The sequence below is a fragment of the Neoarius graeffei genome, chromosome 9 (genome assembly GCF_027579695.1).
Source record: "Neoarius graeffei isolate fNeoGra1 chromosome 9, fNeoGra1.pri, whole genome shotgun sequence".
Lineage (NCBI taxonomy): Eukaryota > Metazoa > Chordata > Actinopteri > Siluriformes > Ariidae > Neoarius > Neoarius graeffei.
Window position 1 is genome coordinate 77,036,202 of NC_083577.1, and position 18,391 is coordinate 77,054,592.

An 18,391-nucleotide genomic window follows, 5' to 3' on the forward strand; every position below is an offset into this window, starting at 1 on the left:
CATAATTTTGCTGTCAGGAGCCCTTTAATGTCAAAGGATTCATAGTAGATGTTTGATGCATGCTAGTTGTAACCCATGTTAAAATATGACATAAGAATAAATAGTTTAAAAGCTGCATAAATAAGTTTAAAAATTAAAAGTGATCCATTTAATGTAAAATAATTCATCAGAGTTAATTAAAAATGTTAATACATCAATAATTTAATGTTTAAAATTTAAAAGTATGCTGACAGAAAATTCATGTCGCTGCCCCTTTAAGGGACTTGTGGCGCTAGACGCAGCACCTCAGTGGCGTGAGACCTGAGGGAGAGAGCAGAGGGGAAATCGGAGAAAACGATTGGTGATTAATAAGCAGAAAAAGGAGAGAAAAGTTGATTTTGAGGTTGAAAAACATAACTTATCTAGTCGGGAACTGACGGGGATTTTATGAGAGTTAAGTCACACCAGTTTTGGTGAGTTTTGTGTTGTACTTTTTTTTTTTTTCTCTGGCAAAGAGCTAACGCTAACACTAAAAAAACGGAGCTGTTTACAAGGAAATGCTCCGTCATAAACTGTTTACCAGTTAATATTTTGGGTTATGAAGACTGTGAATGTTATAAAAGTGACTTTAAGCTGTGTAAACGAAAGGTGTGTGCAGTAGTTATTGTGGGAGACGGAGCCATGAGTTAAAAGAGACTGCTCCGCTGCCATTTTGAGATGAAAAAGCACCGTAGCAGTAATGTTGCAACTCGGAGACTGAAACATTTATTTGTGTGATTTGAGGATTTTTAAAAAGAGATTTTGTGTTTATGACTTGTTACACAGGTCAGGTTTTTTTGCTTGGTTTGAAGTTCGGTCGGAGCGAGAATTGGTCTACAGTAGGGGTTCCCAAACTTTTCCATGCCAAGGCCCCCCAAACAGCATTAGCTTCTGGCCGGGGACCCCTTTTGCAAACCCACAGACAATGCTACAAAATACGTAAAGAAACATCAACTTTTAGAATGTTTTCTCTTACTTTTATTCAATAGTCAATAACTGTTACATTTGTTTAGCATAAGAATATTATTAACTAACATGTTTTCAACACAAATATTTTCACACGGAACAATAGAGATCTTGCAGTCACGTGACCGGAAAGTACACAGCCGCCATCTTGTCGGTAAAAAACACCGCTGAATACTGCTGCACTCGTGTACAAAATGGATAAATTTCAACCGACGGACTACACGGCTCATTTTTCTAATGAACAGATAATTAGATATATGTCTAAAATAAATGACCTACAGATTAGTGACCCTTATGGCTTACCGGACGTAGTTTTCATGACCGTGTCAGTGGATATTGAACTGCCAGAGGTGCTGTTCAGTGGTGAAGCATTGCGTGTTTATAAATCTCTGGACAGTTATCTTTACAGAAATTCAGGATTTGTCATCTGCCCTCAGATGTGGCATCTTGTAAACAAGAAAATAACAATCCTCATTGGACGGGTAAGTCACTTAAGTATTAGTAGTACTGATACTAGATATATCAGTAGTATCTAGTATAGCACTGACCAGCCAATTATAGAATAGAATAAGGTAATTCCAGCTGTAATTCCAAATCGTCTGTCTTGTTTACCATGGATCTGGCGTTGGAGAGATAGAGGCTTGGCAGTGGAGATTTGAGTGGCTGTTTTCTGAGCTTAGTCAACAGGCCGGCTCTGCAGCCTCGGTTTTGCTTCCTCTCCCGACGACGCCTCCTTCGCCTGCCAGACCCGAATCCCGATAACAATCCACGGAGACCCCGCTGGTCTCGCTATCTCGTCCGGAATGTTGTGCATGCAATGGAAATCGCTACAAACCGTCATTTTCTGCTGGAAACCAATGTCCAGTAAGTCCATACGGTTGTAGTGGATATTGAAGTTCGGTACAGATGAACAACATGCAAAAATACACACAAACATAAATGTGCACAGGTAGGGAGAGCTTGTAGCCACAGCCGTTGTAGTAGAATTGTATATAGTAGGGTTTTCCAGAAGAAAAGGTAGAACCAGAGTAGAAGGCGGAAATATGGCGTTGGACCGACAAGATAGCGTCTGTTACAATCTGGATCGGCTGTGACGTCACATGCAAGATCTCTATAAACTGTATAACCTCCTGTAGTACCTGATTCAACTCATCATCCATCCTTTTTGCGACCAGTGCCTCGTGATGGAGCATGCAGTGTGTGGCCACTACATGCGGGGCCTTCTGCTTAATGAGAGCGGTCACTCCACTGATCTTCCCGTTCATTGCCGTGGCTCCGTCCGAACACACCCCCACACAATGGGTCCAGTCCAGTCCGTTAGACTCGATGTAATCGTCCAAAACCTGAAAAATGGCTTTCCCAGTAGTTCTTCTTTCAAGTGCTTTACAAAATAGTATTTCTGCCACAAATCTTTCCTGTGAAATAAATCTGATGTACACAAGCAGTTGGGCCTCATTGGATAAATCTGTGCTCTCATCCAGCTGAAGTGCGAAGTATTCGCTGGCTCTCACCTGCTCCAACAGCTGAGCAGATACGTCTTGAGCCATGTCACCAATCCGTCGGCTCACGGTGTTATCAAGAGAGTGGGACAGCATCGGTTTTTTTTGGCAGCATCCTCACCAAGCAATTCTCAGACAATGTCTTTGGTGGCTGGTAAAATCAAATCTTCTCCAATTGAGTGAGGTTTTTTAGCACGAGCAATGTGGTATGAGGCTAAAAATGATGCCTTCAGGGCCCACTCGGGGACAGTAGCTTGCTGGGTGAATGCAGCAGATTGCCTGACCAAATGCTCTTTGCGTCTGAAGAAATCTACTGTTTTTTCGGCATCTGTCGGATGTTTTTGTACCAAGTGACGCTGAAGTTTCGAAGGTTTTAAGCACTCGTTTGACAGGGTCTCCAGACAGAGGACGCATTTCGGGCAATCATGGCCATTTTTCTGTATGGCTGTAAAGCCATACTTAATGTATGCTGCCTCATCTTTTCGGATTTTAGTTGGCCAGGACTTAGTTTTTTTCGCAGCAGTGTCCTCCACAGCAGGGCTGTTAGTTTGTTCCTTCGGTCTCTTCTTCAAAAACCTGTCCATTTTGTGTTAGCAATACGCTAGCTTGAGGAGCAAAGCAGCTTGATAAATGGTGCAAACCGCAACGTCACAGGCAATCGGAGAGATGAGCATGGCAAACAATGTTTCGATATGATGTATTATTATTAATAATTATATTTTATAATAATGATTAAAAAACTAATTACAATATATTTAATAATTATTTTTAAAAAGTTTTTTTTTTCCGCTTTTTTTTTTTTTTATCGTCCCTCCAACTTTCTGAGGCCCCCCTGGCGGCCCCCACTTCGAAAACCACTGGTCTACAGTGTGCGGGCGTGCACATGCACAGGCGGGATTCAAGATGGCGAGCCAGATCCAGACCTTCAACTCATCTTCTCCATCGCATTAGTGAAGGGATCTTCCACGTATGGTGACTCGCTGCCAGAGTGGTAGGAGTATCAGGAGTTAAACTGAACTGAGAACTGATTGAATTATTATTTTTGGATTGTATTGAACTTAATTCTTGAACTCACATTTGGACTTGAATTGAAAGTGTCATACTTTTTATTTTCATATTGAGTTTATATTTGTGAATGTGATTTGAAATGATTGTGGCCCACTTTGATTTGATTGTGTAATTGAAGGTATTCTCTTACCAGAAAAAAAGAGTTAACTCAGGAAGAAAAATAGGAATTCTAAAATAGGTGCAACCTAGGAAAAAGACTAGTCTAACTAAGATTAGCTTTACTAAAATAAACCAGGCGAACTAAAGAACAAAAAGAGTGAAATACCTTTTTATTTATTGTACTTACCTCAATATTGGGAACCTGCAGGGTATTTTTGTTTTGTGTACTGTATTTTATATGTGTGTTTTTTGCATTCAGTAAATTGCCAGCCTTTTGTATTTAAAGCAATGGTCTCTGGTGTAATTATTTTTGCTCCCCACTCCTTAGAACCTAGAACTGGTCCAGTGGCGCAGTAAGTGGTGTGATACTGGTGCTACATAGTATTTAGTAGTATTCAAACATTGCCTGGAAATAATTTTGTATACAATTTATACATTTTTGGAATTACACAAATGTAGAAAGTTTTGGTTTACTCTTCTGGGACTTGTAAAGAAAATCTATACATGCAAATTAGCACAGTTCTTTGGGATCTTGGTAAAGCACAGCCTTGTAGGCCTAGGCTATAATCTAATATGTAGTGGAAGTTAACCCATTTCCCATTAGCATACGAAGGGAAATTAAGTCTTTAAGTATATTGCCTTTTCTTGCATATAGAGCTGCTTGAAAAGTAGCTGGCAAAATAATCTTATCAAAACAACATATAATTTAGGGCAACTTTAAGTTCAGTATTATATATATTTAATAGGGCCTTGTTAACAGACTGAAGTTTACAAGTCTGGATTGCAGTAGCAAACCATCTCCCAAAGCTCCTGTTTTAACAGTTACATCTATGCCAGTACCTTTTATATGGTTATATATGCCACATCTAATCTAATTCTTTCATGAGTTAAGCTGAAACAAGGCCAGCGTCCAATAAAGTGTATCATTTGTACAAAATGTACAGAAATGTTTGACATCTGGGTTGTCTGAAAAGTTTATACACTTCCAGACAGTGGTGTCAAATCCGTGTAGATAAAGCAAGAGATGAGTGCGTGTGTGTGCGCGCACAGATTGTGCTTTGTCAGACAGTGATTAATGACTGTACTCTACCTGCATCCAATCCCAGCACTGGGGCTTAGGCTTTATTTGTTTAGATGAGACATCATGTTCATAATATTTAAACTTGGCTGTGTACCCAATGGCATAATCAATGTATGTGTGATCACTTTACCAGGCTTCATCATCCAGTAGTTTAGTCATGGTGTCATTCGTATGCTTACAGCTTTCAAGCTGAGAAGTGGAGTTTAAAGACAGCAAGTAGATATTATTAGCTGACCTCTGTTTAATGTTCAGCTTTGAAAGCAATTAATGCAGTTTGGAAATCTGTACAAACCTTGCCCCTCTGAATGCTAAATGCGTGTGTATAGGAGAAGAACTCTGAAGCACACATGTATTGCTGGAAGTCCACTTGCACCTCAAAGATAAGATCTGCTGTCATTTGCATTCTTCTAGCTGGATGTCCAAGACCACATGCTGGCATACATGTACCACAGTCAATATTTCACACGTTCATATTTCAGAATGTACAGTGGTTCTACAGTTTACAAACTGGAAGTCAACTGGAGGCCCTTCTTTACCATTATTAAAGCTCAGCTCTCAAGTGAATGCATACTGGTGGTTGTGCTCTGGCTTTAACCAAGCATGGGAAAGTTTGAGAGAGTAACTGGAGAGAGAGAGAGAGAAACTGGAGAGAGAGAGAGTGTGTGTGTGTATATATATATAGGGCGGCACGGTGGTGTAGTGGTTAGCGCTGTCGCCTCACAGCAAGAAGGTCCTGGGTTCGAGCCCCGGGGCCGGCGAGGGCCTTTCTGTGCGGAGTTTGCATGTTCTCCCCGTGTCCGCGTGGGTTTCCTCCGGGTGCTCTGGTTTCCCCCACAGTCCAAAGACATGCAGGTTAGGTTAACTGGTGACTCTAAATTGACCATAGGTGTGAATGTGAGTGTGAATGGTTGTCTGTGTCTATGTGTCAGCCCTGTGATGACCTGGCGACTTGTCCAGGGTGTACCCCGCCTTTCGCCCGTAGTCAGCTGGGATAGGCTCCAGCTTGCCTGCGACCCTGTAGAAGGATAAAGTGGCTAGAGATAATGAGATGAGATATATAATGTACACTTCATATGGCAGATATTTCTTTCCAGTGTCTGTGCTGGAATTCCAACACAAGCATACCTCATGTTACTCAATGAGGTACTGATTAGGTGATCACTTGAATCAAATCTTATTTAATGAGGAAAAGTACAAAAATCACTGCTGTGGTCATCAATATCCTCTTGAAATAGGACCAGTTTGGATGGCAAAAACAGTGTGTGGCAGCAAAGGTGTGGTCAAACGTTGGCTGTGAATGGTGAGGAGTCAATACAACCCCAAAGACTTTGTTGAGCTGTTAGTGTGTTGTGGAGGTGAGCTCATGGCCAACCTCACACTGGGCAACATGCCAATTGCCACTCCTATCAGGGGAAGCCCAGCTCATGGCTCAGCAGCTCCTGGCCACCAACATGCTGGACTACCCTGACCTGAAGCAGGCTATACTGAAGAGCATCAGAAGCGCATCCAGAAGAGCATTGTCAGCGCCTCCACATGCTGGCATATGGTGAAGTTGGCCACCTGTTTGCATTCACGCAACAGCTCCAGAATGCCTGCTGATGGTGGCTGCTGGCAGACAAGTGCAATGTCGAGGCCATCATCAACTGAGTGACACTGGAGCAGTTTGTCACACAACTACCACATGAGATATCGATGAGGATCCAGTCTCACCATGCGGCATTGTTGGAGGAGGCAGTCTGACTGTCAGGTTGTTCTCTGCCAGTGTTTCCAGGAGCAAGCAGTCCTGCAGCTTCTCTTCTCTCTCTCATCCTCTCCCTCTCCTCACTCCTCCCCTACTCCAGCCCTGTGGAGATGGGGGCCAATTCCTCCAATACCCACACTGAGCACTTGTCTGTTCTTGTGTCTCCTCACCCCTTTCTCCTCCCATGTATGTGCTGCTGCTAACCCCGTCTCTCTCTCTCTCTCTCTACAGGTGAACCTGTCCATGCCCACCAAAATTGGGAGAAAGTCCGGGCAGGTCTGCCAGCACAGCAGGAAGGCTAGGCTCAGCAATTCCACGGGGGGTGTTCCGATTCACATTCCTGATGCACCACAGGCTTCCTCAGATCAAGCAGGGGTGTACTGAGTCTCTGTGAGTATTCAAGGAAGTATACATCAGGCTTTGGTGGATTTTGGTTGTAATCAGACCTTCCAGGTTGGCTGGGGAGGTGGTCCCAGGGCCATCCGCATCAGCTCTGCATCATGATGACATGCTCCTCCTCTCTCTCTGGGAAATCCCACTGGGGATTTCCCACTGGAGCAAATACATGACGAGTCTCTGAGGCACACTTTTGACTAAGTGAAAGTAATTGATGGCCAGAAACTCCAGTCTAATGTGGTGCTTTCTTGTCCATACTTTTCCATTATTAAAGATGGGCTATATCGAGTGATGTAGGGCACTCAGACTCAGGAAGAGACAACACAGTTGTTGGTCCTGAAGAGCCAATAGGGAACTTTTATTCCATGCTGCTCATCATAATCCCATGGCTGTGGATCTAGGTCAGAACAAAACACTAAATCGTCTCATTGCTCGTTTTTATTGGCCAAGGATTTGTGCCAATGTCCACAGGTGGTGTGCAGCTAGTCACAAATGCCAGCTGGTAAATCCAGCAGCCATGCCAAAAGTACCATTGCGCCCATTACCATTAATTGAGATCCCCTTCAAAAAAATTGTCATGGATCTCATTCGGCCATTATATCAATCTGCACATGGTTAACGCTTTGTGTTAGTCATAGTGGATTATGCAATGTGATACCCAGAAGCAGTGCCTCTTCACAATATCTCTGCACATAGTGTTACAGAGGCACTCTTCTGCATTATCTGAAAGAAATCCTAACTGATCATGGCACTACTTTTATGTCATACACACTATGCAAATTGTACAAATTATTGGGGATTAAATTGATTTGTACTAGTGTTTACCATCCACAAACTGACTGGCTGGTCAAACAATTTAATCAAACACAAATAATTCAGGGGGATGTTAGAAACTGGGATAAGTGGCTAGATCCTCTGTTGTTTGCAGTACGTGAGGTCCCACAAGTCTCCACTGGGTTTTCCCTATTTGAATTGCTGTATGGGTGTAAGCTCCATGGCGTCTTAGATGTTATTAAGGAAAAGTGGGAGGAGGGCCTTTCACAAAGCAAAAACGAAATTCAGTACATTCTTGACCTGAGAGCAAAACTACACTCAGAAGACAAATAACCCAGGAGAATTTGCTACAGGCACATGAACATCAATCCTACCTGTACAACAGAGGGACACAGCTAAGAGAATTTGGACTGGGAGATAAAGTGCTCATTTTACTGCCCATGTTGAGCTCAAAATTACTCACCAAGTGACAAGGTCCCTTTGAGGTCACACGACAGATTGGGGAAGTTGACTATAAGGTCAGGCACCCAGAGACAGGTGATGCATTTCAAATTTCCCACCTCAGTCTCCTGAAATTGTAGAGAGAGGAGGTTCCTGTGGCTCTGGTGACAGTAGTTCCAGAGAGGGTGGAGCTGGAAAGTCTAAAAGGTGCCAAGTCTAAAAGGTGCGGCCCAATTCACCCACACCTATTTTGAAATTTGGTGGAGGATCAATGATAATCTGTGGGTGTTTCTGCAAGGCTGGAATGGGGCAGGTTTTTGTTTATGAAGGACATATTTATCAAGGCGTGTGCAAGGTTATCCTGGAAGAAAACCTCTTTCCTTCTGCTCTGACAGTGTTCCCGAACTCTGAGGATTGGGTTTTCCAGCAGGACAGTGCTCCATGCCGCACAGCCAGGTCAATCAAGGTGTGGATGAAGGACCACAAGATCAAGACCCTGTCATGGCCAACCCAATCTCCAGACCTGAACACCATTGAAAACCTCTTGAATGTGATCAAGAGGAATATGGATGGTCACAAGCCATCAAACAAAGCTGAGCTGGTTGAATTTTTGTGCCAGGAGTGGCATTAAGTCACCCAAGAGCAATGTGAAAAACTGGTGGCGGGCATGCCAAGATGCATGAAAGCTGTGATTTAAATGTCAGGGTTATTCCACCAAATACTGATTTCTGAACTCATCCTAAGTTCACATATTAGTATTGTTTAAAATTGAATACGATCTTGACTTCTATGAATTATTCGAGGTCTGAAAACACTTCTTCATTTTTGTTATTTTGATCAGTTGTCATTTTCTGCAATTAAATGCTCTAAGTGGCAATATTTTTATTTGGGGGAAATGTTGTCAGTAGTTTATGGAAGAAAACAAAAATCTCCCATGTTCTTCAAACACACTTATAAGTAGTAAAACCAGAGAAACTTGTAAATTTACAGTGGTCTGTTAATTTTTTACGGAGTTGTATATAAGAAAAATGTATGTTTTGGGGACATAACATATTTCTGTATCTGTGACAATACTCTATGGAGCTCATGACACATTTCCCTGGTCCTCATTTTCTTTAGCCAGTGTCCCAAATTGCATACAGTTTGATTAAATAGTATGTATAGTACGCCACATATACCATTCGGCCATAAGTGCTTGTCTTGGTGAATTATGCAGTCTTAGTCTCCAATGTAAGGACAAAAAAAATTATTTTTCATCAGACAAGAATATATACACAACATTGGTTTCACCACGTGTAAATTGTAATAGTAACTTCTGTTCTATTTACAAACCCAAATGTCAAATCAAGTCAAGTGGCTTTTTCCTCCTTATAGCTTGTGTACATTGGAACATGTCCTTTCTCCAGGAGCAGAGTGCAACACACAACTGGTAGACAAAACTATTTAAAGGGCAAATACAGAACAGTGTGAGACAAGTGCAGGACAGAAATACACAGAACAATATTCATAGAACACTAAATGCACAGGGCAATAAATACAGAACAAATACACAGAACATGAAATGTAAACTTTAAACTATTTAGTACTGTAGCAACAATATATGTAGCAACAATACATAACCTAATACCATACAGGTATTTGACGAGCCCAGATGAGTGCTGGGAGGCAGAATGGTGTTGAATCATCTTACTTCCCCAGGGAAGAAACTTGTGGAATTTGCTGGCGGTGGCATGGATGCTCCTGTATTAGCTGTCAAGTCAAGTTTATTTGTATAGTGCTTTTAACAGCAGACATTGTTGCAAAGCAGCTTTACAGAAAATTAAAGACTTTAGACATGAGCTAATTTTATCCCAAATTTATCCCCAAAGAGCAAACCTGTGGTGACAGTGGCAAGGAAACTCTTCTGCAGATGACATGAACAAGACTCAAAAGGGAACCCATCTTCATTTGCATCTGTAGCAGGTGGAATTGAGGCCTACTCCGCAATTCCCCTGGGATCTGCCTGGATTGGAGGAACAGGTTCACTTAAATTACGGGGCGGGTTTTTATTTGGTTATAACTAGACTAGATTGAGTCCTTGGTAGCCCTGTTGCTTCCTACTGCGTCACTTCCGACAGTCCGGGGGTTGAGTTGGTGGCGTGGGGTATGCACTAGTTGGTGCTCCTCGCTACAAACGAGTGTTTATGCTCACATTGTCTTTCCTGCCGTGATTGCTTGTAGTTTAACTTGTTGCTGTTGCTGGGGCATTTAAGTCATTGCGGGCTGAAGCGTTTGCGAGCTTCACTACGGAGATTTTCTTGCGCCATCATTGGTTCAGATTAAGACCAAATATGCAGCATTCAATCACTCGGGCGGGCAGTGGCCAGCGTCTAGGGCAACTCCACGCCACCCCAGGCTGTTGTTTTGTTGGGGTTGGATTGTAGCCCCATTTTGTTTGCTGCCTTTTATTGATGTGGATGGGTCGTATTGCTCCTTGAGTTTTACCGATGCCAGAAGACTGTCAGTCACGCATGTTTTGATTTAATGACTGTATGAGATCGCATGTAATAATGTTTGTTCTTTTTTGTTTGTCTTGTTTGGTGTATTGGTGTGTGTGTGTGTGTGTGCGCGTGCATGCTTGTGGTTGACTGACTGTCGTTTACCCCATTCTTTCAATTAGGGGGGCTGCACCCCTACGGCAGGCTGGAGTGTCTCTGCAAGCAGCTTCGCCATAGTTAAGCTAAGTACTGTGCTAGTTGGTTTTGTATTGACATATTGCATGCACTGTGTTAAATCCTGTGTCTTAAGCTTTTTCTTTTTTATATTTTTTGGATAGGTGTGGTTGGGCCTAGGCAACCGGCAGGCAGACCTTGCGGTGGTGGACTCCTTTTCACTTTTCTTGCTGTGTTGCTTGACGGGTGTTTATTTTTTTGTGTGTGTTTGTTTTTGTTATTTTTTTGGTGTATTCCGGGACTCCTTTTTCTCTCACTCTGATTGCCGTGGTAAGCCTTAGCCCCGCCCCCAATTACCTTCTAACATACCTTCTCCCAAGATTTTAAGTGCATGTGTGTTTGAATTTAAAAACTGATTGAAAAGAATTAATAAATTGGTTTTTGTGGAACTCGCGTCTCTTCCTTGAAGTGTGAACGAACCTGGGTGTCTATTGAAGTAAAAAAAAAAAAAGGGGTTAGTAGTTGGCCTGAGGTGAACCTCCCTCAGGTGGCATAGTCGACTTACAAATTACCTGGCCTCTGCCACACATGATAACAGCATGATTTATAAATCATTTGCTTCTATAATGGTGTCCTGTATAGTCTTAGGGTATTACTGTGTAACCAAGAAAATCATGGTAGTTTTAACATGAAGTCTGTTTTGTTGAAGTTATAAACTGTTCATTGATGGAAACTTGAGTGCAAAACTGTTCATAATTGCAGTCCTAAAGTTAGCATGTCAACTGTATACTTTTATGTCTCATCTCATTATCTCTAGCCGCTTTATCCTGTTCTACAGGGTCGCAGGCAAGCTGGAGCCTATCCCAGCTGACTACGGGCGAAAGGCGAGGTACACCCTGGACAAGTCGCCAGGTCATCACAGGGCTGACACAGACAACCATTCACATTCACACCTACGGTCAATTTAGAGTCACCAGTTAACCTAACCTGCATGTCTTTGGACTGTGGGGGAAACTGGAGCACCCGGAGGAAACCCACGCGGGCATGGGGAGAACATGCAAACTCCGCACAGAAAGGCCCTCGCCGGCCACGGGGCTTGAACCCGGACCTTCTTGCTGTGAGGCAACAGCGCTAACCACTACACCACCGTGCCGCCCCATACTTTTATGTAATAAAAGTATTTCAAGTCATTTGTGCATCCTTTCTGCACACTTGTGCATGTAAAATAAGCATTTGTGCTCAAAATTAACAATTAAATATTTTAATGACCTAACATCACCCAGCACCCGATTAAAGGTCGACTTCCTTTCAGATTTTTCAAGTGTAGGTCATGAAAAGAATTTTCCCTGACACCCAGTTATTTTTCTTTAGTGGACCAAAAGCTACTGAATTCAAATCTCAGACTTCCAATTTTATTTTATTTTTTTCCCAGCAAGTAATTAAAGAAGTCCTGGGTCTTCCCCAAGGAGGCCCCGGGGAAGACCCAGGATACGCTGGAGGGACTATGTCTCTCGGCTGGCCTGGGAACTCCTCGGTGTTCTTCCCAAGGAGCTGGCTGAGGTGTCTGGGGAAAGGGAAGTTTGGGCTTCCATGCTCAGACTGCTGTCTCCGTGACCCGGTCCCGGATAAGCGGAAGAAGATGAGACAAGAACAAGTAATGAATTTAGGGACATGTAGCCCTAAATTCTGTGCTATTTCTGCCTGCTTAACATAACCCAATTCAAGATACTACATGATGCATCACGTGGTGGGCGTTCCCCATTCATGCTAGGCATTGTGGGATACAAATTTGAAACAAGAGAGAAAAATGGAGGATGTGAGTGTGTGAATGAAACGTGGAAGACTGATTACAGTAACAGAAAGCGAGAGGAAAAGACATTATGTTGCAAAGGAAAGGAAATGCAGGATCAAACTAATAAATATCAGTGGTCAGTGAGTACCTCGGTGTGATCAACTGTTCATTTAGCAACAAAATGATGTAACTGTGTCAGTGCATGGTCAAAGGTAAATCTGCGCATGCGCACACGGACTTCCTCTGTCTGGTTGACTGTGAAGCGGGCAATTTCATGCACATTATTTGCTAGGGAATCCCCTCAAATTAAATAACTTCCCAGCCACAGAATGGCTTGATATTTTGTCAGATACTTCAGAAATAAACATATCACAATGACCAAATTTCAGAGGGAACTAGTAAATTTCACCGATTTGATGAACTCAAAAGTCAGTCTTGCTTTAATGCCCATATGACTCCATGTCATGGTGCAGGCACTTACAGATGTATGCACAGAAGAGTAATAAGGAGCAAACAGTGACCGAGCCAAAACGTGAGATGAGAATCAGAGTCGTAGAACAAGCGAGGGTCGGGCGATTGGCAAACAACATTAAGGGGAAAAGACAAAGAGCATAAACAGGAAAGAGAAGCAAGAGTCAGAATAACAAGAATCAGTCAGAAACAACAAGGCTTGGTATGAACTGATGAGAGCAGAATGATACTTCACATTGGAGTAGTGTGAGAGAGAGGTTTATATAGGCAGGGGGGACTAATTAGGATGATGAGTGACAGCTGAGTTCAATAGTCTGGAGACAGAGGGCACTGTGAGTTTTGAGGAGTGTAGTCCATGGTGTCCATGTTTGTAGTTTGGACAGTTTCAGCAGGTTTACTGACAGAGCCCTTCCCACTGGGAGCTATATTCTTTCTAGGACTCCCTCTGGGTGCAGGTTTGTCTGGATGTAAAGCATGGAATTTTTGCTTGAGGAGTGACTCTAGGATCTCTAGCTGGAACCCAGCTCTGTTCTTAGGGTCCGTAGCCCTCTCAATCTACCAGGTATTCAATCTGCTCTCTTCTACATCCAGAGGTGAGGATCTTGTTTACCTGGTAGATGGGTTTACCCTCAATGTCGAGAGCTGGGTACTCCTGGCTGGGTGCGTTCTCGGCGAGGTAGGGCCCGGGATAGCAGGTGTGAGATAGGATACGTGGAATGTTGGCAACAGTCTGCTGTGAGGAGGGAGTTCTAGCCTGTATGAAACTTTGTTGATGTGGTCCAACACTTTAAAAGGCCCGATATATCATGGCTGGAGTTTCTTGCAGGAGTTGGGTTCCCTGAGGTTTCTTGTGGCTATCCAAACTCTGTCACCTAGGTTGTATGCTGGGGTGTCTGCTCTGTGCTTATCTGCATATTTCTTGTACTTGGCATTGATCATTTCAATCCATTGGTGAACCTCCTCCCATACTGCCTGGCTGCATGAGAACCACTCTTCAAAGGTTTGAACTTGGCTGGGAGCGTCGTCCCAGGGGAACAGGGGTGGCTGGTAGCCAAGTATGCACTGGAATGGTGTTAGTTGGGTTGTAGAGTGCTTGAGGGAATTTTGTGCATACTCAGCCCATGGAACAAAGTGTGCCCAGTCCCCCTGGTTATGCATGCAGAAGATCCTCAAGAAACAGCCAATTTCTTGGTTGGCTCTCTTGACTTGTCCATTAGACTGAGGGTGGCATCCAGATGTAAGGCTTACTGAAGCCCCTAGTCTTTCCATGAAGCCCCTCCAGAAAGGAGAAATGAACTGAGAGCCCCAATCACTTACAATATCTTCAGGGAGACCCTAGTAAGAAAAAACCTGCTGGAATAATAGTTCTGTCATTTGGGCTGCAGTGGGGATGCCAGGTAAGGAAATGAGTTTGAGAGCTTTGGAGAAGCAGTTGATGGTTACCATAATGGTGGTGTTACTTTGTGAGGGAGATTAGATTAGATAGAACTTTATTGATCCCTTTGGGAGGGTTCCCTCAGGGAAATTAAAATTCCAGCAGCATTATTACAGGATAAACAGAGAATAGAAAACAGAGAAAACTTCTAGATAAATTAAATCAAGTATTTACATATACAAATATAAAGAAGAATAAGATATGGGAAAAGAAGAAAGAAAGAAAAAAGTACAGCAGGAGAGGTATTGCACATTTATATTGCACATTGTCTAGTATTGCTTTTTGTCAGGCTAGGCTAGGCTACTGCTCCTTCCTATCCTCTGTCCTCCTGTTACCCTTCCTCCCCCCAGAGAGGAGTTGTACAGTCTAATGGCATGAGGGACAAAGGAGTTTTTAAGTCTGTTAGTCCTGCATTTGGGAAGGAGCATTCTGTCACTGAACAGGCTCCTCTGGTTGCTGATGACGGTGTGCAGAGGGTGACTGGCATCGTCCATGATTTCAGTAGTTTGTCCATAGTCGTCTTCTCTGCCACCATCACCAGAGAGTCCAGCTGGTGGAGGTAGGTCGGTGATTAAATCTATGGCTATGTGGGACCGGGGTCTCTGAGGAGTGGGGAGAAGGCAGAGTTTACCAGTGGGCGGAGTTCTGGGTACCTTGGCTTGTGCACAGACAGATTACGAGGCGATGAACTGGTTGATCTCTGTGAGCATGTTCTCCCACCAATACTTGTTCCTAAGCATCTGATGGGTGGGTTGGCTGCCTGGGTGTCCCATGGCGGGTGATGCATGAGCCCATGTGATGAGTCTACTTCTGAGAGGTTTGGGCACATATAGTAGACCAGGTGGAAGACTGTTGAGAAGTTGTTGAGGTTGAGAGTTCCTGATTTCTCTGTCTAGGTCCCAAATGATGGACTGGAGAAAGCACTGAGATGTGAGGATGGGATGGGCAGCAGAGTCCTGGTGAGTGGGAGCAAAGATTCTTGAGAGGGCATAAGCTTTAGTATTTGGAAAGAATACTAAGTATAGCGGAAAGAAATGGTGAAATTATACCTTGTGAAGAAAAGAGCCCATCTGGCCTGGTGAGGGTTTAACTGCTTGGTTTTCCTGAACTATTCTAGGTTCTTGTGGTCTGTTAGGATTACGAACAGGTGATTGGCACCTTCTAGCCAGTGTCACCATTCTTCAAGGGCCAGTTTTATCACAAGTAGCTCCTGATTCTCCATGTCATAATTCCTTTCTGCTGTTGAGAGTTTCTTAGAAAAGAAGATTACTGGATGAAGTTTCTGTTTCTCCCCAAAACATTGGGATAGGACTACCCCTACTCCCATGTCAGAAACGTGTACCTCCAGGGTGAAGGGCTTGGAAGGATCAGGATGCTGTAAGATGGGAGCAGAGGTGAAGGCTTGTTTGAGACAACAAAATGCTTTTTCTGTCGAGGGGTTCCACTGACGGTGTTTTGGTCCCTTCTTGAGTAGTGCTGTCAAGGGAGCAGCGATTGAGCTGAACCCTCTAATAAACCGGTGATAGAAGTTTGCAAAACCCAGAAAACGTTGAAGGTCCTTAATGGACATGGGTGTGGGCCAAGACGTAACTCCATACTCACCCCCTCTGCACTGATGATGTATCCTAAGAAGGAGATACACTTCTGATGGAACTCGCATTTCTCTGCTTTGACATAGAGATGGTTCTGAAGCAGGCGTTGGAGAACTATTCTTACATGCTCTTGGTGACTTTCCTTGTCTGGAGAGTATATCAGGATGTCATCAATATATGCAATAGCATATCTGCCTAGCATGTCCCATAGCATGTCGTTGATAAGACACTGGAACATGCTAGGCACTGAAGAAAGGCCATACAGCATTATTTGGTATTCAGAATGGCCGGCGGTAGTGCTGAATGCGGTTTTCCGCTCATCGCCCCTTTTGATCCTGATGAGGTTGTATGTACTATGTAAATTGAGCTTGGAGAAGATCTTTGCTGATCTGAGTTGTTCCACGGCCGCGGGAACAAGAGGAAGTGGATAAGGGTATTTCACTGATACTTGTTTCAGTCCCCTGTAATCAATACATGGGCATAGACCCCCATCTCGTTTCTCCACAAAGAAGAAGCCAGCCGAAGCTAGAGACTTAGAAGGATGGATGTAGCCCTGCTTGAGGACCTCCTGAATGTACTCCTCCATAACTGTTTGTTCCTTCTGAGAAAGAAGATAGATATGCCCACAAGGTGGTGACATGCCTGGCATGAAGTCAATGGCACAGTCATAGGATCTGTGAAGTGGCAGCCCACAGTCTTTTCCCTTGCTGAAAACCTTGTTTTTCAGGACCTCACTCCTCATGTCACACCCTCTGCCAGAAATCTGGGTGTCTTCCTTGACTCCGATCTCTGTCTTGACAAACAGATTAGCACTGTGGTCAAAAATAGTTTTTACCAACTCAGAGTGATTTCCCGCCTCAAATCCTTCCTATCTCATAACGATCTTGAAATAGTCATCCATGCTTTTATCACATCACAACTGGATTATTGCAATTCCCTTTATCTTGGCCTCCCTCAAACCTCACTTAGACGTTTACAGCTGGTCCAAAACGCAGCTGCACGTCTTTTAACTGGCACCAGGAGACGTGAGCACATCACTCCCATTCTGGCCTCCTTGCACTGGCTCCCAGTCTTTTTCAGAATACAATTTAAAGTTTTATTATTTGTTTTTAAAGCACTCAGTGGGCTGGCCCCAGCCTACATCAATGACCTTTTACAGCCCCACTCAGTCCAAAGGTCTCCAAGATCCTCTAACACAGGGCTTCTTCATGTACCTTGCTCGCGGCTGAAGCAGAGAGGTGACAGAGCTTTTTCTGTTGCTGCTCCACGTCTCTGGAATCAGCTCCCACTGGACATCAGATTTGCTTCCTCCATCTCTGCCTTTAAATCTAGGCTAAAAACCCATCTCTACTCCTTGGCCTTTCCTTAACCATCAGCTTATTAGGGCCCGAGCCCTATAGGGCGAAGGCCCTATTGTTCTTGTAAGAGTTCACTATTATTAGGGCCCGAGCCCTATGGGCGAAGGCCCTATTGTTCTTGTAAGAGTTCACTATTATTATTCTTCCGTCTTCTTTATTTTTCTCCGCTGTTGGGCCATTTTCGGGGCACTTGCCATGGGCGAAAACGCACGAAATTTGGCACCAGTTCCGAGAATTGCCACCGCTACTCAGACCCAAAAGCCCAAACTTGGCCGGGGCTCAGGGCCTCTATAGCGCCCCCTGAGTCGTTGTGATTTTGGTCTCCCGCATTAAGGTGCCTGGTTGCCATGTAGTTTGTAGTAGTGGCATGCCATTTGGTACGCATATGTATCTCACTAAGCCGGACAAAAATGTAATGCCAATGCATTAGCCACGCCCAACAGGAAGTGAGGTAATTTCACTTTTGTGCGAAATGCATGGCCACGAAGACGGCGCAACTCCTCCTAGACCGTTCATAGGAATGTCACCAAAATTGATACACATCATCTACAGACATGGCTGACAAAAGTTACTAAATACGTTTCACGTAGGATAAACCGTTCAGAAGTTATACGTCAATCAATTTTCACTTCAAAATTTTACATGCTAAAAAATTCATAACAAATCTTCTAATTGCTCAACACTGCTCATACTTCACACGCTAATCACTCATTGGGCTTCTGACATGTTACCCAATTTCTGTGATATTTCGCCACTGGGGGCGCTATTTTTGGGCAAAAAATCCAATCTTTCCTCAAATTTAGTCAAACTTCACGGCCACCCTCTTACTACCTCCCATGTCATGTATACCACATTTTGGGAGTTTTCGTCCATGGGGGGCGCTGTTTTTGGCCGACGCAATTTCTCCAAAACGGGTTTTTGGTAAATAATTCCATAATGCTTTTCCTTCACACCACTACCTTGTGATAGTACGTTGCTGTTGTGGACACTTATTTTTCCATCTCATAAT

The 18,391-nt window shown here is 43.6% G+C and overlaps 1 long non-coding RNA gene across 1 annotated transcript; it reads left to right on the plus strand.

Annotated features, from left to right (window-relative positions):
- The first annotated feature begins 306 nt into the window (after nt 1-306).
- LOC132891361 (uncharacterized) lies at nt 307-8,676 on the plus strand. The gene is made up of 3 exons (XR_009655314.1): nt 307-452; nt 6,704-6,862; nt 8,479-8,676. It is a non-coding gene; the product is annotated as an uncharacterized LOC132891361 (long non-coding RNA).
- Nucleotides 8,677-18,391: the final 9,715 nt, after the last annotated feature.